Below are 21905 nucleotides of genomic sequence, written 5' to 3' on the forward strand. Positions count from 1 at the left end.
AGCCAACCATTCATTATTGAAAATATAACTATCAAACCTGCATTACAAAGACCCCGCAGCTGAAGGTGTCCTGCTGCATGGTGGGAGGTATTTCCCCTCCTTTCCACTGTATGTCCACCCAGTCGTCTTTTTCATGGCAGGATCTTCTCATTTTGAAGTATTCTGTTTTTTTTATGTAAACATAATGGAATTCTGATTAGTTATAGGCAAATGAATACACAGGCCAAATTTGTATGCTGTTTTCCTTATCACTATAATCTAGTAATTTAGTAGTAGTGGCAATTTCCTTTATGCCCCATTCTACAAACAGCCTAAATTATAGGCACTGAACAATTTACAGGACAATAATAAAAGTAGCATAAAGGATCCAAACCTATCACAGAGTGAAAAATTGTAGTGTTGTAGACTTTTAAGAAAAAAAATATTAATTGGCGCTTTCATCAGTACATGCTTAAAGAAAGTCATATCACAAAGATCACAGATGACAGTGCCCACCAAATCTCTGACAATAGAGAATGAATTGTAAGCACCAAAGTGTGTTTGTCAGAATAATATCTGAAAATATCAGTTGTTAAACATAATACTTCTATTTGCAATAGCAATTTATGATATATGCAGTTGAGGAATATTCCATGTACCAACGCTACATGTAGGACAGAAATAAGATATATATATTTCACCTTTATTTAACCAGGGAGGCTAGTTGAGAACAAGCTCTCATTTACAACTGCGACCTGGCCAAGATAAAGCAAAGCAGTTGGACACAAACAACAACACAGAGTTAAACATTGAATAAACTTTTGTTATTGACCAAATACTTATTTTCCACCATCATTTGCAAATTAATTAATAAAAAATCCTACAATGTGATTTTCAGGATTTTTTTTCTCATTTTGTCTGTCATAGTTGAAGTGTACCTATGATGAAAATTACAGGCCTCTCTCATCTTTTTAAGTGGGAGAACTTGCACAATTGGTGGCTGACTAAATACTTTTTTGCCCCACTGTATATTGGTTCCTAACTTCCCTGAAAAGTTGCATAACGCGGGGGCTATTCGGTGCTAATGCAGTACGACACTGGATGTTTTTGTTCTGCTCAAGGGCAGTCAGGTCTGGAGTGAACCAAGGGCTATATCTGTTCCTGGTTCTACATTTTTTTGAATGGAGCATGCTTATTTAAAATGGTGAGGAAAGCACTGTTAAAGAATAACCAGGCATCCTCTACTGACGGAATGAGGTCAATATCTTTCCAGGATACCCGGGCCAGGTCGATTAGAAAGGCCTGCTCGCTGAAGTGTTTTAGGGAGCGTTTGACTGTGATGAGGGGTGGTCGTTTGACCGCGGACCCATTACGGATGCAGGTAATGAGGCAGTGATCGCTGAGATCCTGGTTGAAGACAGCAGAGGTGTATTTAGAGGACAGGTTGGTCAAGATGATATCTATGAGGGTGCCCGAGTTTACAGATTTGGAGTTGTACCTGGTAGGTTCCATGATAATTTGGGTGAGATGGAGGGCATCTAGCTTAGATTGTAGGACGGCCGGGGTGTTAAGCATACCCCAGTCTAGGTCACCTAACAATACAAACTCTGAAGATAAACGGGGGGCAATTAATTCACATATGGTGTCCAGGGCGCAGCTGGGGGCTGAGGGGGGTCTGTAACAAGCGGCAACAGTGAGGGACTTATTTCTGGAAAGGTGGATTTTTAAAAGTAGAAGCTTGAACTGTTTGGGCACAGACCTGGATAGCATGACAGACCTCTGCAGGCTTTCTCTGCAGTAGATTGCAACTCCACCCCCTCTTTGGCAGTTCTGTCTTGGCGGAAAATGTATACACATACATAGAGGCATTTTTCAGCTATGATTTTACCACTCAGAATCCAGAATGGGTATGACAATGGGGCCAGCACAGGATGTAATACACCCTTACAACAATCTACTTTTTGATCTTCTTGACTTCTTATCTGGTAAACTGCTACTATGTGTCAAGAAAATAGCCCCAATTAGGGGTTAGTGTACTCCAGTAAAAAAAGGCTGGCTTAGATTAAAAACTATTGCCCAGTGTCCCCATTCATAGGGGCATGAGAGACTAGTCAGTGGTAGAATTGAGTTGGCACTTTATTGGCCCAAACACCCACAGACCCACAAGGTTGAGGTTACTCATGGACAGTTATTAGTATTTTTTGCATTGATGCATTGTGTCTTCTAACTGTCCAAGAATAGGATCCAAAGTGTTAGGAAATATTTGTTCCCATAAATACAAAGGAGGATGTCTCTCCTCATACCTCTGGCACTTCAGTCAGACTGCCAGACTGTGCACCACAGAGCTTACAGGTCAAGGATACATACAGGTCAAGGGTGCCAATTGAAAGTCAAGGGGTGTGTCGGTGCCTTTTGGATTACACTCTCTTTACAGAAAACCCCTGTGGTTCTGCTTTCAGTCTGCTCTGCGCATGTCTGAATGTGACAGAGCCAGCAGCCAAGAGTTTTTCACAGTATGCCATAAAAAATTATTACACTTATGAATGTATGTAAAATGCTACTATGTATTAGATCCAGTACGATGGAATAACTAAGACCTGAATTTGAATGCAGCGTGTTCCGATTCCTTCTTCTCTTTCTGTCCAGCAGGGTCAACCAAAAACACTTGGTCTGATGGTTCATGCAGATTCTGGGGAAGCAATATAGAAATGTATTGATCCGTTAAATGATTTTACTATTAAATGACCCATTTCACAACCCTCATACCTCTTCACAAAAATGTACCTAAATCAATTTTGGAAAAAGGATTTCACTCACAAAAGACGTAACAATGTATTTTTCCAGTTAGAAATAGTAGGCCACGCATCAAATAACTATTTTCATCAGAAAAACGAACCCTCAAATGCACTATTGCATTTTGTAAGTTGTCTGCAGGTGGCTTGTTGTGAATGTACTCAAATATCAAGTCATTATCAGGTTATGTGAACTGCGTTCAAATACTCAACATAGAAGGATTTATCTTAATGTACAGTATATGAAAGTGATGCTATGAAAAGGATTCTTTCACATTATCAAGCTCACTCTGACTGACAAATCACTGCCTATTACTGTGATTAAAAAGAGCATATGAAACATTGTTTTTCATGAGGCCTACCTGTGCGCCTTCCTTTAATTAAGCACCTCTGTTCGAACACCTCTCCTGTCCTTGACCAATACCATATACAGCCATTTGCAGATCTTTTCAGTGTCCATGTGACAGATAGTTATTGCGAGGATGGAACATTTGTTAACTTCAAAGTGTGTTTTTTTTAACACCCATGTAAAATGAAGGACTGCAAAGCTTACACATTTAAGTCTAATAGCATGAGATGAAAGTAGACAAACATCAGAGGGTGTGATATGACATTCTGGACATTCTGAACCTTGTTTGAGGTCAGTAGGTCACATGACCAAGGAGCTATTGAAATTCACAATTTTGAAGAATTCATGTAAAATCATGTAAGATGAAAATGGACAAACTACAGGGTGTGCAATATAGAAGGGTATTCAGTGGACTTTCTTTGAAGTCATAAGGTCACATGACCAAGGAGCTATTGACATTTTAAGTGTAGAAAAATGAATGTAAAAACATGTGAGATGAAAATGGACAAACTAAAATGTGTGCATTGTGTATGCCCACTGTTTGGAAATTCTGAAACTTGATTTAAGTCAGTAGGTCACATGACCAAGGAGCTTTTGAAAATGTAAATGTAGAAACATTCATTTAAAAACATGTGAGATGAAAATGGACAAACTAAAGGGTGTGCAATATAGAAGGGTAGTCATTGGACATTCTGAACCTTGATTGAAGTCACTAGGTCATATTTGTATTTATTTTTTATTTGACTAGGCAAGTCAATGACGGCCTAGGAACAGTGGGTTAACTGCCTGTTCAGGGGCAGAACGACAGATTTATACCTTGTCAGCTGGGGGATTTGAACTTGCAACTTTTTTTGTCTACTAGTCCAACGCTCTAACCACTAGGCTACCCTGCCGCCCCAATGACCAATGAGCTATTGAAATTCAAAAATGTAAATAAATAATTTAGAATAGTGCGAAAAGTGTGTGCAATGTGTGTTTATGCCATTGGGTTAGCTACAACCAGTTTTGAAAGTTTTAGGAGTAATGGTCAAAGAGCTATTGACATTTGAAATGTTTTATTTGTCACTATGTTGACGGTCCCTAACTGCTGTTGGTGAAAGTAAGGAAAACTACAGGCGAATATCCAACCTGAAACTGTCTTTACCTCGGTTCTTAATTCCATTGAAACTAAATGGAAAAAACATGATCTTCGTGCTACGATACTTTTGGGGAAGCCAGACCTGGTTGGTGACATTGTACATTGAAGAAAGATGCTCCAACCTTAATACATTTTAACTTGCTAAGTGTGGCTAGCTAGTAACGTTAGATGGCAGCTAGCAAAGGCAACAGGCTAGTACGAGCTAGCCAGTCGTTAACGTAAACTCACCCCATTCTGTACAAATGTGCGCAACCGCAACATTCAAATGAGGCTACAAAGAAAACGAATGGGACTGTGTTGACGTCAAAATCGGGGGTGTGAACTAGGTTTCTATTCAAGCGTTGATCGACATGGTAATGGCTCAATAGTATTGGAGAAAAGTTGAAAAAACTGACTCTCCAGTTACATCTTGACGTGTCATGTCGTAACGTACAGCACGCATAAAGCAACTATTTCTGTCTTACAATCTCTCTCCACCAGGTGTAGCACTTCTATCATCCTTTGAAAACAAGAAATGGACAGTGACGGAGGTAGTCATTTTTTCGTCATCATTGCATGCGATCATAATTCTCAAAGCCGCTGTTTACTTCTAAGATCACTTTAGCACCGCCCTAAAAACCCGATTCAAATTCGACACAAACCTTCAAATAGGTATGTAATGACACATTATATAAACTTTTTATAGTGTTTTATTTACATTTTAGAGGCGATTAGGTGATAAGTTGGACAGATCGAGTGAAAAAAAGCTATTTTCCCACACAACATCTCTCCTTCTCACTATCACGCATTAATTTTGCTTCCCCTCCCACCATTTTTAAAAAGACCTGACGGGGCTCATTGCCTGCTTGAATTATGCAGAAACGGGCAGCGTTTAGGTCATGTAATTGATTCTGTTGGAAAGGGGAGAAATTTTACAATGGTATTGACATTACAGTTGATCTGGAAGTATTACATTTTTGGGGCGCTAAAATAAGGGCAATTGTACGGACCAAGGCGATGTACGAGTTTACGTGAGTTTACGTTAGCTGGTCGACTGCTAGCTATCTAATCAAACTCCAGATGATCCGTATAAACGTTGTGATTGAACTAACTTGTTAGCTCAATAACTAAACTATACATATTTGCAGGATGTCTTCCTTAAGTATCTATCATAGCAAATAGCTTTCTCACTCATCGTCAACATGTCTATTAATGATGACGTAGTTAGACCGTAATATATGGTAAAGTGCGCAAAAATATATTCGTGCGTGAGACAACATATGCATTTCTCTCCTAATATTAAGAAAACCAAGAAAATATTTTATAATTGGCTGCAAAGGGATCTTTCTGTCCTTTCTTTCTGTGCTTCTGTTCAAGGCAGAGGGACTGTCTTGCTTTTTGTACCCCTCATTATCTTTATTTGTAAATCCCTACCTGTAAAGAGATCAACAACAGCTTTCTTATTAACTTCATCTGGAAGTGTTGGATTTTGGTGACATAAGTAACCCTTTCAAGACCAATTTGTTGAAAAGATGTTTGGTCAATACAGAATCAATTTGGTATGTCATTCCAAACAATGTGTTTAATTTTTATTTATTTTTATTTCACCTTTATTTAACCAGGTAGGCAAGTTGAGAACAAGTTCTCATTTACAATTGCGACCTGGCCAAGATAAAGCAAAGCAGTTCGACACATACAACAACACAGAGTTACACATGGAGTAAAACAAACATACAGTCAATAATACAGTAGAAAAATAAGTCTATATACAATGTGAGTAAATGAGGTGAGATAAGGGAGGTAAAGGCAAAAAAGGGCCATGGTGGCAAAGTAAATACAATATAGCAAGTAAAACACTGGAATGGTTGATTTGCAGTGGAAGAATGTGCAAAGTAGAGATAGAAATAATGGGGTGCATAGGAGCAAAATAAACACAGTAGGGAAAGAGGTAGTTGTTTGGGCTAAATTATAGTTTGGCTATGTACAGGTGCAGTAATCTGTGAGCTGCTCTGACAGCTGGTGCTTAAAGCTAGTGAGGGAGATAAGTGTTTCCAGTGTCAGAGATTTTTGTAGTTTATTCCAGTCATTGGCAGCAGAGAACTGGAAGGAGAGGCGGCCAAAGAAAGAATTGGTTTTGGGGGTGACCAGAGAGATATACCTGCTGGAGCGCGTGCTACAGGTGGGTGCCGCTATGGTGAACAGCGAGCTGAGATAAAGGGGGACTTTACCTAGCAGAGTTTTGTAGATGACCTGGAGCCAGTGGGTTTGGCGACGAGTATGAAGCGAGGGCCAGCCAACGAGAGCGTACAGGTCTCAGTGGTGGGAAGTATATGGGGCTTTGGTGACAAAACGGATGGCACTGTGATAGACTGCATCCAATTTATTGAGTAGGGTATTGGAGGCTATTTTATAAATGACATCGCCAAAGTCGAGGATTGGTAGGATGGTCAGTTTTACAAGGGTATGTTTGGCAGCATGAGTGAAGGATGCTTTGTTGTGAAGGAAGCCAATTCTAGTTTTAATTTTGGATTGGAGATGCTTAATATGAGTCTGGAAGGAGAGTTTACAGTCTAACCAGACACCTAGGTATTTGTAGTTGTCCACATATTCTAAGTCAGAGCCATCCACAGTAGTGATGTTGGACAGGCGGGCAGGTGCAGGCAGCGATCGGTTGAAGAGCATGCATTTAGTTTTACCATCTTGGGAATGAAGTTTCCCATATAAAGCTATTTTTTTAGGAATAATTCAGACATAAGTAATTGTTCTACCCTAGCTGGCATGAGAGGAATATTGACTTTGCTCTTGATGTTTTCGACAGCAGGGGTAATATTCTTGCTTGTGGGTCAATATCACTAAAAGTGTTATTTTTTTGTCCTCAAGATAAATCATATATAAAATATATACACTTGATAACATTTCAAAAGGATCCTAATGTGTGTATGCCTTCATGACAATAGACGCATGATGACATAGACTTCAAACTACATTTTATACATTTTATTTCAGTGGAAGGAAGCAATGTCCCAAGTGCTGCTCAATCAACATCGACGAGAATAATTTGGAAAAAAATATTTACATTTAAAAAAGCATTTCCTAATTTTCAAATTTTCTTCATTAAATGTTATCTTATGTATAGACTTTTGTGTTAAATGCTGCACTTTTTATAAGAATACTGACTATATTCTGTACATCCTCAGTCATTGTCCACCCTGTTACATTGTGGTTACTGGCACTTATATATATTTTATATATTTTGACATTAAAATACAATAGTGGGGCAAAAAAGTATTTAGTCAGCCACCAATTGTGCAAGTTCTCCCACTTAAAAAGATGAGAGAGGCCTGTAATTTTCATCATAGGTACACTTCAACTATGACAGACAACTATGTATACAATTACACTAGATTTATACTAGAATATTTTTTTATTTTAGATATTTTTTGTTATTTTTATTAAAAAAATATTTTTTGTATGCATTTAGTATTGTCACGTTCTGACCTTAGTTCTTTTGTTATGTCTTTGTTTTAGTATGGTCAGGGTGCGAGTTGGGTGGGTTGTCTATGTTAGTTTTTCTATGATTTGCTATTTCTGTGTTTGGCCTGGTATGGTTCTCAATCAGAGGCAGCTGTCAATCGTTGTCCCTGATTGAGAACCATATTTAGGTAGCCTGTTTTCTATTGTGTTTCGTGGGTGATTGTTTTGTGTTTTCTGTTGTGTGTCTGCACCAGCCAGAACTGTTCAGCCGTTCTCTTTCCTAGTTTTGTTATTTCCGTGTTCATTGAATAAACATGGACATATACCACGCTGCACCTCGGTCCTCACCTTCTTCCACCAACAACGACCGTTACAGAATCACCCACCACCAAAGGACCAAGCAGCGTGGTAACAGGCAGCAGCAGCAGAAGCAGCACTGTAAGGAGGAATGGGCATGGGAGGACATTCTGGACGGCAAGGGTTGCTACACATGGGAGGAGATCCTGGCTGGAAGGGATAGCCTCCCATGGGAACAGGTAGAGGCAGCCAGGAGAGCGGAGGCAGTAGGTAAAGGGAGCCAGCGCTTTGAGGGAACACGACTGGCAAGGAAGCCCGAGAGGCAGCCCCAAAAATGTCTTGGGGGGGCACACGGGGAGTGTGGCTAAGTCAGGTAGGAGACCTGAGCCAACTCCCCGTGCTTACCGTGGAGAGAGAGGGACTGGGCAGGCACCGTGTTATGCCGTGAGGCGCACGGTGTCCCCAGTGCGCAGGCATAGCCCGGTGCGATACATAGCAGCGCCTCGTATCGGCCGGGCTAGAGTGGGCATCGAGCCAGGTGCCATGAAACCGGCTCAGCGCATCTGGTCTCCAGTGCGTCGGGGTACATGGCACCAGCCTTACGCATGGTGTCCCCGGTTCGCCAGCACAGCCCAGTGCGGGCTATTCCACCTCGCGGCACTGGCCTGGCTACGGGGAGCATTCAGCCAGGTAGGGTTGGGCAGGCTCAGTGCTCGAGAGTTCCAGTGCGCCTTCACGGTCCGGTCTATCCGGTGCCACCTCCGTCTGCCAGGAGCTGCCGGAGTCTGCCAGGAGCTGCCGGAGTCTCCCAGTCTGCCAGGAGCTGCCGGAGTCTCCCAGTCTGCCAGGAGCTGCCGGAGTCTGCCAGGAGAATGACGCACAGAATGACAGAAGCTGGAAGAAAGGACATCCCTCCCACTGAGCAACCACATTGGAAGATGTGTTCGAATCTCATCACGGACAATTTTCGCAACTTAGCCAATTAGCAACTTAGCAACTACTTAGCATGTTAGCTAACCCTTCCCCTGACCCGTAGCCCTAACACATAGCCTAGCTAATGTTAGCTGCCTAGGTAACATTAGCCACCTTGCTAACGCAAGTGTTAGCCACCTACAGTGGTGTAAAGTACTTAAGTAAAACTACTTTAAAGTACTACTTAAGTAGTTTTTGGGGGTATCTGTACTTTACTATTTATATTTCTTGTCAACTTTTACTTTTACTTCACAACATTCCTAAAGAAAATAATATACTTTTTACTCCATACATTTTCCCTGACACCCAAAAGTACTTGTTATGTTTAGCAGGACAAGAAAATGGTCAAATTCACACACTTATCAAGAGAACATCCCTGGTAATTCCTACTGCCTCTGATCTGGCGTACTCACTAAACACATGCTTCGTTTGTAAATTATGTCTGAGTGTTGCAGTGTGCCCCTGGCTCCCGTATACCTTTGATATTTTAGTGCATTTTTTCAATTACATTTACTTTTGATACTTAAGTATATTTAAAACCAAATACTTGTAGACTTTTACTCAAGTAGTATTTTACTGGGTGTTTTTTACTTGAGTCATTTTCTATTAAGGTATCTTTACTTTCACTCAAGTATGACAGTTGGGCACTTTTTCCACCACTGGCCACCTTGCCCCAGCTAACGTTAGCCACAAAATTTTTCAAATTCTAAACATATCATATGAATTGTAATTCGTAACATATCAAACAAATTGTAATTTGCAACATATCGTACAAAATGGATGATGGACGTCCACAAATGAATACATTCCATACCAAACTTAACATACAGTACCATACTAATTGATGTGTGCCTGATTTACTATGTTACATCTAGAGCAGTCCTCTTAAACCTTACCCTGTCTCTCTCTCTCTCACACACACACACACACACACACACACACACACACACACACACACACACACACACACACACACACACACACAGTATAATTTTACTGCAGTAATGTAGCTGTGTACCTGCAGTATAACTGCAGTTATTCTGCAATAACTGCGTCCAAAATACCACAGTCGACTACAGTTACTGCACTTTTACTGTAGTTTCAAAACGGCAATCTTTTTTTGTAAAGGACACACACAGAGAGAGAGAGAGAGAGAGAGCGAGAGAAGCCAAGAAGAATGGTAAAAATGTAAAGATTGGTAGGTGTGGATACATACAAAAACTATCTTCTTGGCTAAAGTAGAACTTAACATACCCAGAGGTAGGCTATTCAATTGGGCAAAAACTGAGCATCAGCTAAGAGGATTGGTTAGTTGTTGTTAGGCACTGTCTGTCAGCACATAGTAATTCGTTTTTATTATTCCAATAAATGTTCCATGTTACTTTATTTTCTTTTGAGTATGCCTAGTCTTGCTCTTTTGGAGAACAATTTTATTTGCTTATTTGTCAGATACTTCCCAACTGAAATTATAGGCTATAGACTAAACATAAAAGGGAAATCAATTAGCCTATAGTCAGTCAAAGCAATATATGCAAAATTGGTTCATTTGATTGTATCTGAGAAAGGTATGCATTGAAAGAGGAAAACCAGCAATTTAAATAAAATGTTTACTATAATAGAATGAAAGGTTAACCCAACCCCCACTCTACTCAGTCATTCCGTACACCATCATTTGCATAAACATTAGTAATTTATGAATAATAAATATACTTGCCTTCAGCGAGAGCCAATCATTTGCATATCACCATGGCACTACAGTTGTATATCCTGTGTGCGGTGTTATCATGAAGCCTTAAAGCCTGCATAAACCAAATCAAAGGAAATGCTTTAACAGGTAGGCCGATGTGAAACTCACTTTTCTATCTTTATCACTCTTGCACGCGCTCTCAATCGGCGGTAAATATTCAAACTTTAACGTTTGAGCGTTTTATTTACAGATATGGTTTTAGTATGGCGTGATATGTAGGGAGCTTGTATCTACTACACCCACTGCTCGTTTCCCCCCCTGTGTATTGCATAAACATGAAGTGCAATGCATTATTGATGAGCCCGTAGCAGCGTTTTATAGTCTATTGTGTGTTTGCGCGTATGTCCGTGCATGTGTGTGCGCCCGCGCAAGCGTGTGTCCGTGTTCACTTCTAGGTGGTTGTTCTGTTTTTGATAACATGCAGCTAGCTATGCGTTTAGGTTGCTTTTCCCCTATTCAAGCACGATTCAGCAGTGAGAAATTAGAGGAACATTTGAATTTAATTCTGAGACATTTTAGCAGACTAAACAACAATGATGAGGTTACTCTCTGTTTTGTGTCAAGTCACATAGCATACAGCTATACAATTTCCTATTGCTAACATTGTGATGTAGCCTAGTTTCCCTATTTGTATTATAATTGTGTGTAACTTATTTTTGTGCAACAAAATCATTAATACACACATTGACTGACAGGAGGGTGTGTGTGTGTGTGTGTGTGTGTGTGTGAGCTATCACAGGGATTAATTGACATATTTTTACTAGCATTATACCATAAAACTGTGTGTGTGTCTGTGTGTGAGAGAGACAGAGAGCTAGCGAGAGTCTTCTACATATTACTGTCTGTGTGACTAAAGGCAGTATCTATGTGTTCTGACAGACTGTGTGGTGGGAAATCACGCAGGGTTGCTTTGGCATCATCACATCAGCCAAATGATCTGAGCAATACCCTGATTGAGTTACTCTCATTTAGTCGGAAATGAACTGCGTTTGCTCTAGCCTGTGCTGCATGATGTAAACATATTTCTCCATATAAAAAGCTTGAGGCAGTGACAGTGCTGGTTCCACAGTCTTACATAGAGAATGAGATAGTATTTTAGCACAAATTTGAGTATCAACTGACGACATAGCAATGATAGTGGGGAATGGGTAGTGCCTTGTTGGCTGTACTTTAGTGTGATGCTGCTTTTTGTGATCTTGTCATCGTGATTTGATTGTAGTGTATATTGCTATCCGAATGATTGATTCACACATATTTTACTAGCATTATATATACCACAAAACTGAATACCAAAGCCTAAAGGATATCTATTTAAAGTGAATATATGTTTTATATGATTGAAATGAGCACGTCAACTACTAGCCTACTGTTTTTTATTCTTTATGCATGGAGAAGCTCTAAGTGTTCTCTAAACAAGCTGCATGTCCTCTGTAAGGTGGTTACCATGTTCAAAGGGTCGACTAGCTATCTATACTCGACCAATCAGCCTCATGTTGAGCCCTAGAGCCCTAGGACCATGCCCCAGGAATACCTGACATGATGACTCCTTGCTGTCCCCAGTCCACCTGACTGTGCTGCTGCTCCAGTTTCAACTGTTCTGCCTTATTATTATTCGACCATGCTGGTCATTTATGAACATTTGAACATCTTGGCCATGTTCTGTTATAATCTCCACCCGGCACAGCCAGAAGAGGACTGGCCACCCCACATAGCCTGGTTCCTCTCTAGGTTTCTTCCTAGGTTTTGGCCTTTCTAGGGAGTTTTTCCTAGCCACCGTGCTTCTACACCTGCATTGCTTGCTGTTTGGGGTTTTAGGCTGGGTTTCTGTACAGCACTGAGATATCAGCTGATGTACGAAGGGCTATATAAATAAATTTGATTTGATTTGTTGTGGACCCAGTCAGTATTAGGGTTATTATGAGGAACATTTTTACAGGAATGATGGTGGTGGTGATGATGATGATGGTGGTGGTAATGATGGTTATGGTGATGGTAACGGTGGTGAGGATGATGATGGTGGTGGTGGAGGTGGTGATGATGGTTGTGGTGAAGATGGTGGTGGTGATGATTGTGGTGGTGGCAGTGATGAATTCTGCATTTATTATGAGGATGAAGACCAGGATTTGAGCAGGTTGATGATGATGATAATGATGATGAGAGTGCAGACGGAAAGGATGAGTTCCTATCTTTGGGTTTGTTGTTGTAGTTTACATGGTTGTCCTTCATTTTCCTCAGAATTATTGGATGCCATTCAATTATTTGCAGTGGTCATTGAGGCAGAATATGATATACCATTTTGTTTGAGATTGGAATGAAATTATGCTTTGTGTATAGTAGGTATCAATTCCTAATCCTTAGACACACTCAGTTAATTCCTTATTTTCCTTATTTAAATTCCCTTCATGTGAATATTAATTATTGCTCCCCATGATACCCACCCCTTTTTAATTTCCACACCCACCATTGATGCAGTAGTCGCCATGGTGACCATGAGTGGCTGTGGTGATGTCAGAAGCTCCCCTAAGGACAGGCGTTGTGTCAGGTGACTATTGGCATACAGCACCCCCAAGAGCAGAACTGACCACCACTAGAGTGTTTGTATGGAATTACACTGGTACAGTGTCAACATTGTGAGTATGCCTGTGTGTGTCTGTGTGTGTGTTTGTGTGTGTATCTGTGTGTTTGTGCGTAATGCATATGTGTATCTCTGTGTCTGAGTGTGTATGTTTCTCCAGCCAGCCAGTTTGGCATTAAACACCCTCTCTCCCCTCCCCCTCAGACAGCCACCGCTCCCCCTCCACCCCTCTCCCTAATTGAGCTTTGTGTCTACCTCCTCTCCATTCAAATCCAGAGACATTTGCATACGCTCTGTGCCAGCTCCCCAGCTGTACAGTAACTAAATGAGGAACACAGGCCGACTTTGTGTGAGGTGCATAGTAAACAGGCAGGAGACCAGCCCTACTCCTCTCCCCTGGAAACACATGCATCCATCCATCCATTCATCCATACCTCCATCCAAAATAGCAGAATTAATAGCTGGCTTTTAATTTCTTCAAATTTATTGCGATACAGAACACGCACACAGGCTGTACACACACACACACACACACACACACACACACACACACACACACACACACACACACACACACACACACACACACACACACACACACAGAGAGTGAAGTCAGAGTCAGGAATTCTGGCTGCAGTAAGTGTTTATACAAGTAAATTGTTACTTTATTACCTAACTGGTCCTAAATTAAATTACAACCTCAATGCACCCCCTAACTATACATGAAATATGCATGCACATCCTTAAAGGGAATGTTAAGAACCCCAAGGCCAGTCTTTTATTTCCACATCCTAAGGGAATGTTAAGAACCCCAAGGCCAGTCTTTTATTTTCACATCCTAAAGGGAATGTTAAGAACCCCAAGGCCAGTCTTTTATTTCCACATCCTTAAAGGGAATGTTAAGAACCCCAAGGCCAGTCTTTTATTTTCACATCGTAAAGGGAATGTTAAGAACCCCAAGGCCAGTCTTTTATTTTCACATCCAAACGGGAATGCTAAGAACCCCAAGGCCAGTCTTTTATTTTCACATCCTAAAGGGAATGTTAAGAACCCCAAGGCCAGTCTTTTATTTTCACATCCTTAAAGGGAATGTTAAGAACCCCAAGGCCAGTCTTTTATTTCCACATCCTTAAAGGGAATGCTAAGAACCCCAAGGCCAGTCTTTTATTTTCACATCCTAAAGGGAATGTTAAGAACCCCAAGGCCAGTCTTTTATTTTCACATCCAAACGGGAATGCTAAGAACCCCAAGGCCAGTCTTTTATTTTCACATCCTAAAGGGAATGTTAAGAACCCCAAGGCCAGTCTTTTATTTTCACATCCTAAAGGGAATGTTAAGAACCTCAAGGCCAGCCTTTTATTTTCATATCCTAAAGGGAATATTAAGAACCCCAAGGCCAGTCTTTTATTTTCACATCCTAAAGGGAATGTTAAGAAGCCCTAAGCCAGCCTTTTCTTGTCAACCTATTGGCAGGATATTTCACACATTTCAACTCATTTCAGGATTCAATCAAAATACTGACTTGAGGGTTTGCTGAAATCACATGGGCCACAGTCTAATAGAAGTCTAATAGAGTCGTCCTTGGTTGACAATGGTTTGGTGTGCACTCAAGAATCCCCTATCAGATATACAAATGGAGAATTTATTGGATGGAATTTTTCAACACATTCACCCTGAAGACTAATTCGCTATGGCAATGTTTCTGCTTTTGTTCTTGAATGGAGCCATAAGTGTGTGAATGTTAGCTGTAGACCTACTAGAAATGTTTGCGTTAGAGACCGTGATTCAAGGTTGTGTGTGTGTGTGTGTGGTGTGTATGTGTGTGTGTGTGTGTGTGTGTGTGTGTGTGTGTGTGTGTGTGTGTGTGTGTGTGTGTGTGTGTGTGTGTGTGTGTGTGTGTGTGTGTGTGTGTGTGAACACAAGCTGAAGACCCATATTGTGTTCTGTCACTCAGACTGTCTCCATCCCGAGTGAAAAGCGGAGAAAGATGTAATCCAATCCTTCACAGTACACAGCCCCTGCAGTCCAATCCTTCACAGTACACAGCCCCTGCAGTCCAATCCTTCACAGTACACAGCCCCTACAGTCCAATCCTTCACAGTACACAGCCCCTGCAGTCCAATCCTGCACAGTACACAGCCCCTGCAGTCCAATCCTTCACAGTACATAGCCCCTACAGTCCAATCCTTCACAGTGCACAGCCCCTACAGTCCAATCCTTCACAGTACACAGCCCCTACAGTCCAATCCTTCACAGTACACAGCCCCTACAGTCCAATCCTTCACAGTACACAGCCCCTACAGTCCAATCCTTCACAGTACACAGCCCCTACAGTCCAATCCTTCACAGTACACAGCCCCTACAGTCCAATCCTTCACAGTACACAGCCCCTACAGTCCAATCCTTCACAGTAGACAGTCCCTACAGTCCAATCCTTCACAGTGCACAGCCCCTACAGTCCAATCCTTCACAGTACACAGCCCCTACAGTCTCCCAAATGACCCTTTATATCAAAGTGCCATGTCCGCACCTTTCCAAATAGCCAGCCCATTTCACAACATGGATGCATGTAGGCTGTTGCTTGATAGGATTGGGCGGTATCTGCAAGTTAGCAAACCAAATGCATAGCTGAGGCCCTGAGCTGGAGCAAACTTATAGTTTAAAGATATTTAGCTGGCACACATTAGTCGCGAATTTCAAGAGTAACTTAATCATCTCTCCTGTGCTGCTCAACAGTGGATCACCACCATGTTTGCACCATGTGGTCTTTGTAAACATACTCAAAATAATGTTTGTGAACAAATGTAAAGGTGGTATACCGCCCAAGCCTACTGCTTGAGTAATGTACGACCTGCTTGTGCAGTGTTCTTTGTGTGTGTGTGTGTGTGTGTGCGTGTGTGAGATATGGAGAGATGGAGAGGATCCATTGGGAAGAGCCACAAGGTTGACTGAATGAAGATAGAGTATAGGTAGGCTATGCAACCCATGTCATTTTCATTGTGGTTTTGTTTGGAGGTTTTCTTCACTATTTTGATTCAAAATAAATATAGGCATCTTGATTAGGATCCTCTTGTAGATGAGTAGCTAGTACTGGAATGGAGATTGAGTCGGGATATAGGCTACTTGGCGTGAAGACAATAGGAATAGCCAAACCGTGAAGGGCATATCCAAGTGCAGAGAAGTGCAGAGAAAATCTATTCAGAAATATATTATTTGAAAACCTCGGTATGCAAGTGTTCGAATAGAGCAGTTTCTGTGTTAAGAGATTGTTTGGTTGATTAATTACAGTACCTGATTAGCCTATTAATAACGCATAGCGATGATTGATCCCCCACCTATGCCAGGTAGAGTAGGCCTGCTGCAGGCTTATCCTGACATCCTTATCTGCATATCTACACGCATATTAATATAAAGCAAAACCTTTTGTTAGAGCTACATTTTGTTATCCTTATTTGAATTGTCATGAGAATCATTTGTATAGCCTTATTGCTATGACATATCAATACTTCCAATTCCCGGCAATTAACAAGCCATATGTGTTCCATGTGTCTGTAGCAGTGGAGGCTGGTGGGAGGAGCTATAGGAGGATGGCCTCATTGTAATGACTGGAATGTAATTAATGGAACGGAGTCAAACATGTGGTTTCCATGTGTTTGATCTGTTTGATAGCGTTCCATTAATTCCATTCCAGCCATTACAAAGAGCCCGTCCTTCTATGGCTCCTCCCACCAGCCTCCACTGGTCTGTAGTGTAAGGTACTTCTGTCTGATATTGTAATTGCTGTATTCCATGTGGTGAAGCTTAGATTTATTTTTGCAAAAAATAAAAGACTAGTGTTAGGCGTGTCCTAACACTATCAGTTTTAAATAGTTAGGCTAATCTAAGACATGACATACATGCATTTGTTTTCAATATTTAGGTTACAGTATTTTCTAATATTGCATATGGAGGGTATAGACTACCCTGAGTCTCTAGTCACATTTTTTATTCTAGGTTTAGAAGCTGGGTGTTGATTGGCTAAAGTGCTGCACTATAATCACATAATTGTTTTTCACTCACATCTGAAAATAACCTCTCCCTCACATGCGAAAATAACCTCTCCCTCACATCTGAAAATAACTTCTCCCTCACATCTGAAAGCATTAAATGGTCAGTGACGATTCCCCACTGAACACGTATGAAGGCTTCCAGGGACTTCAACAAAAAGAATCAGCCATCAAAGTCACCAGTACCCTGTTTCCCCTGACAAATGCTATGTTTATAGAACACTTGAATTGTTTTAAAAACACTAGAAGTTTGGCAATTTTATTTGATAAATGTTGCAAATGCAAGTCCTAAACTTTTAGTGAACACCTAAAAGATCGGAGTTTGACGTGACTGAGACAAGTTAAACAACAGCATATGATATCCTGGGACCAAGTTAAGCATATGGTCTATTAAACTGGCATATAATACACTGCATATTTTATTAGATCCGTTTTTAATTGAATGCTTCTATCTGAGGTCTGTTGCTCATGCAAGGATTTAGAATTATATTAATTTCCAAAAAGAGCACACTGAAGCATAATTGTCATCATTTTTGTTCCGATCATCTGGGAATGAGGGAATAAATTAATGAATTAATTATTTTAATAAAATAAGGTATGTGCATATGCCATATTATTGTAGGCTTTGCAAGTAGGCCTATCCCTTTCACTAACAACAAAGACAATTTGATTTAACCTATGACACTAATGGGTCCACCAATTCTATAATGTCCTCTTAAAGTCCAATTCAACAATGCTCTGCTTAATTGCTTGATTTGGTTCAAACAATTCCAAGGTATCACAGATTGATTTGACCATATTCAGTTGTTATTGGCCTACTACTACATTTAGAAAAATGTATGTTACACATTATTTCTGCATTTTGTAGGCTACATTGATACATGAAGTTAGGCAGTACTCATTCTCACACCACGTGCACGCTCAATAGCGAAGGCTTTGTGTTTCTGCGTATTGAGGAGAGTTTTTCCCTTAAATGGTATGCTATTTGATTCTGTAAGTAGTGCCCGCCCATTGGGGCATTGCCACACTTGTGATTGGTGAATTGTTTTAAGGCGGTCATACCAAAGACATTTAGCTATTTGATTTAGAATCTTACGACAGACACCATTACGGGATAAAAAATACAAAATAAATGATTTGATGAAATATTGAATTTGGCCTTACTGCTATTAGCCTATAGGAAGTTTGTTTTGAAGTGTGTACTATATCGGAGATATATATAAGAAATATCAGGTAATTATAATTAATTCCAATTAATTCATAATTTTTCCAAATATTGAACACATTATTTTCACACTAAACTATTTCCATATATACCTACATCTTTTTTTAAACTGGTACCAGCTGGTCTTGTGAAGCTTGAGCGAGCGTCCTAGATCAAAACAACCGGCATGTACGTTTTCGCGAGAGTCTCATCTTTCAATATAGTGGTCATACATAGTTTGTAGGCCAAACCGTTCGGACACAACATACTTTCTCGTGAGAACACCGAATTTCGGGAAGTCTCATGGTCTGACATTGGCGGATGCGGTGGATTGAGCAGCCAGAGATTGAGCCCTTACGGATACAGTATTTCTATTTTAAACAGACGATTTCAATGTGGATTTTTTTATTATGCTAATTTGATTTTCTCTGAGGTGGACATCGACACTAGGGGGTTAAAATATATATATATATACAGTACCAATCAAAAGTTTGGACACACCTACTCATTCAAGGGGTTTTCTTTATTTTTACTATTTTCTACATTTTAGAATAACAGTGAAGACATCAAAACTATGAATAACACATGGAATCATGTAGTAACCAAAGAAGTGTTAAACAAATCAAAATGTATGTTATATTTGAGATTCTTCCAAATAGCCACCCTCTCTATCTTGATGACAGCTTTGCACACTCTTGGCATTCTCTCAACCAGCTTCATGAGGTACACACCTGGAATGCATTTCAATTGACAGGTATGTCTTGTTAATTTGTGGAATTTCTTTCCTTCTTAATGTGTTTCAGCCAATCAGTTGTGTTGTGACAAGGGGTGGTATACAGAAGATTGCCCTATTTGGTAAAAGACCAAGTCCATATTATGGCAAGAACAGTGACAGTCAGCAGCAGCAACTCTGCCTCTGTGGGTGCATAGCATATTTTGCGAACATTACTTGGATTGTTTTGCCAGCTATTTGCTATGAGGAGGAACTGCCCCAATGAAATCGCAGGATTTCATAGTATAAATTATAACAGCACAAAGTAAAAGGATCATCCTTGGGTGCTCATTTGTGCGTCCATTCAGTCAGAACTTCTGGGTCTGCTCTAGTCTCCCTCCCAATGAGTGTCTTGCGCCAGACGCCACTTCCGCATGTCAGACTAGATCTGCTCTATTAGGTACAGATGGTGTGAAAGCAAAAACATAATTGTAATTAACTTGTAAATAAATAATCATAACAGTCATGGGAGCCTGGGACCTGATAAACCAGACACAGAACAAAAATATAAATGCAACATGCAACAATTTCAGATTTTACTGAGTTACAGTTCATAAGGAAATCAGTCAATTTAAATAAATTCATTAGGCCCTAATCTATGGATTTCACGACTGGGAATAGCGACATGCATCTGTTGGTCACAGATATGCAGTGTCACTTTAACTATACATTCATGTACATACTACCTCAATTGGGCCTACCAAACAGTGCTCCCGCACATTGGCTAACCGGGCTATCTGCATTGTGTCCCGCCACCCACCACCTGCCAAACCCTCTTTTACGCTACTGCTACTCTCTGTTCATCATATATGCATGGTCACTTTAACCATATCTACATGTAAATACTTCCTCAATCAGCCTGACTAACCGGTGTCTGTATGTAGCCTCGCTACTTTTATAGCCTCGCTACTGTATATAGCCTGTCCTTTTACTCTTGTTTTATTTCTTTACTTACCTATTGTTAACCTAACACCTTTTTTGCACTATTGGTTAGAGCCTGTAAGTAAGCAGTTCACTGTAAAGTCTACACCTGTTGTATTCGGCGCACTTGACAAATAAACTTTGATTTGATTTGGGATACCTTAAAAAAGGTATGGGCATGGATCAGAAAACTGTGACCACCATTTGCCCCATATAGTGCGACACATCTCCTTCGCATAGAGATGATCAGGCTGTTGATTGTGGCCTGTGGAAGGTTGTCCCACTCCTCTTCAATGGCCGTGCGAAGTTGCTGGATATTAGCGGGTACTGGAACACGCTGTCACACACGTTCATCCAGAGCATCCCACACATGCTCAATGGGTGACATGTCTGGTGAGTATGCAGGCCAAGCAAGACCTGGAAAATGTTCAGCTTCTAGGTATTGTTTACAGATCCTTGCAACATTGGGCCGTGCATTATCATGCTGACACATGAGGTGATGATGGCGGATGAATGGATCTCGTCACGGTATCACTGTGCATTCAAATTGCCATCGATAAAATGCAACTGTGTTCGTTTTCTGTAGCTCATGCCTGCCCTTGTCATAACCCTACAACCACCAAGGGGCACTCTGATCACAATGGTGACATCAGCAAACCGCTCGCCCACGCGATGCCATGAACATTGTCTGCCATCTGCCTGGCACAATTGAAATCGGGATTCATCCGTGAAGAGCACACTTCTCCAGCGTGCCATTGGCCATCAAGATGAGCATTTGCCAACTGAAGTCGGTTTTGAAGCCGAACTGCAGTCAGGTCAAGACCCTGGTGAGGACGATGAGCACGTAGATGAGCTTCCCTGAGACGGTTATAACTGTTTGTGGAACAATTCTTCCATTGTGCAAACTCACAGTTTGATTAGCTGTCCAGATGGCTGGTCTCAGATGATCCCGCAGGTGAGGAAGCCAGATGTGGAAGTCCTGGGTTGTCGTGGTTCACGTGGTCTGCGGTTGTGAGGCCGGACGGACATATTGCCAAATTCTCTAAAACAACGTTGAGAAATGGTAGAGAAATTAACATGACATTTTCTGGCAACAGCTCTAATGGACTTTCCTGGAGTCAGCATGCCAATTTTACGCTCCTTCAAGACGTGAGACATCTGTGGCATTGTGTTGTGTGACAAAACTGCACATGTTGGAGTGGCCTTTTATTGTCCCCAGCACAAGGTGCACATGTGTAATGATAATGCTGTTTAATCAGCTTCATGATATGCCACACCTGTCAGGTGGATGGATTATCTTGGCAAATGAGAAATGCTCACTAACTGGAATGTAAACAAATGTGTGTGTAAATGTGAGAGACATAAGCTTTTTGTGCTTATGGAACATTTCTGGAATCTTTTATTTCAGCTCATGAAACATGGGACCAACACTTTACATGTTGCGTTTATATTTTTGTTCAGTATACACCCAACAAGACTCGAAGGACAGAGGGTTACACTAGCTAAAAACTTCTCGGGGAACTGGTAGGACAAAAAAGCATGGCCAATTTTATCATGATCAAATTTACTAGCCAGCTACAGTAATTTTGAGAAACATTGAGAAATAGTTTGGTAGATTTTTTGGTCAAGTGAATCATTTATCCACATTTGATAAGAAACT

General features: G+C 40.8%; 1 long non-coding RNA gene across 1 annotated transcript in view; it reads left to right on the plus strand.

Annotated features, from left to right (window-relative positions):
* Nucleotides 1–10731: 10731 nt before the first annotated feature.
* Nucleotides 10732–21905, plus strand: part of LOC149982775 (uncharacterized) — a 58826-nt gene continuing 47652 nt past the window's right edge. Inside the window, exon 1 of the long non-coding RNA XR_016496515.1 lies at nt 10732–10814. This is a non-coding gene — a long non-coding RNA (uncharacterized LOC149982775). The remainder of the gene's footprint in view (nt 10815–21905) is intronic.

This window comes from Oncorhynchus mykiss, chromosome 6, assembly GCF_057628025.1.
Source record: "Oncorhynchus mykiss isolate SJ-2025 chromosome 6, ASM5762802v1, whole genome shotgun sequence".
NCBI classification, from domain to species: Eukaryota; Metazoa; Chordata; class Actinopteri; order Salmoniformes; family Salmonidae; genus Oncorhynchus; species Oncorhynchus mykiss.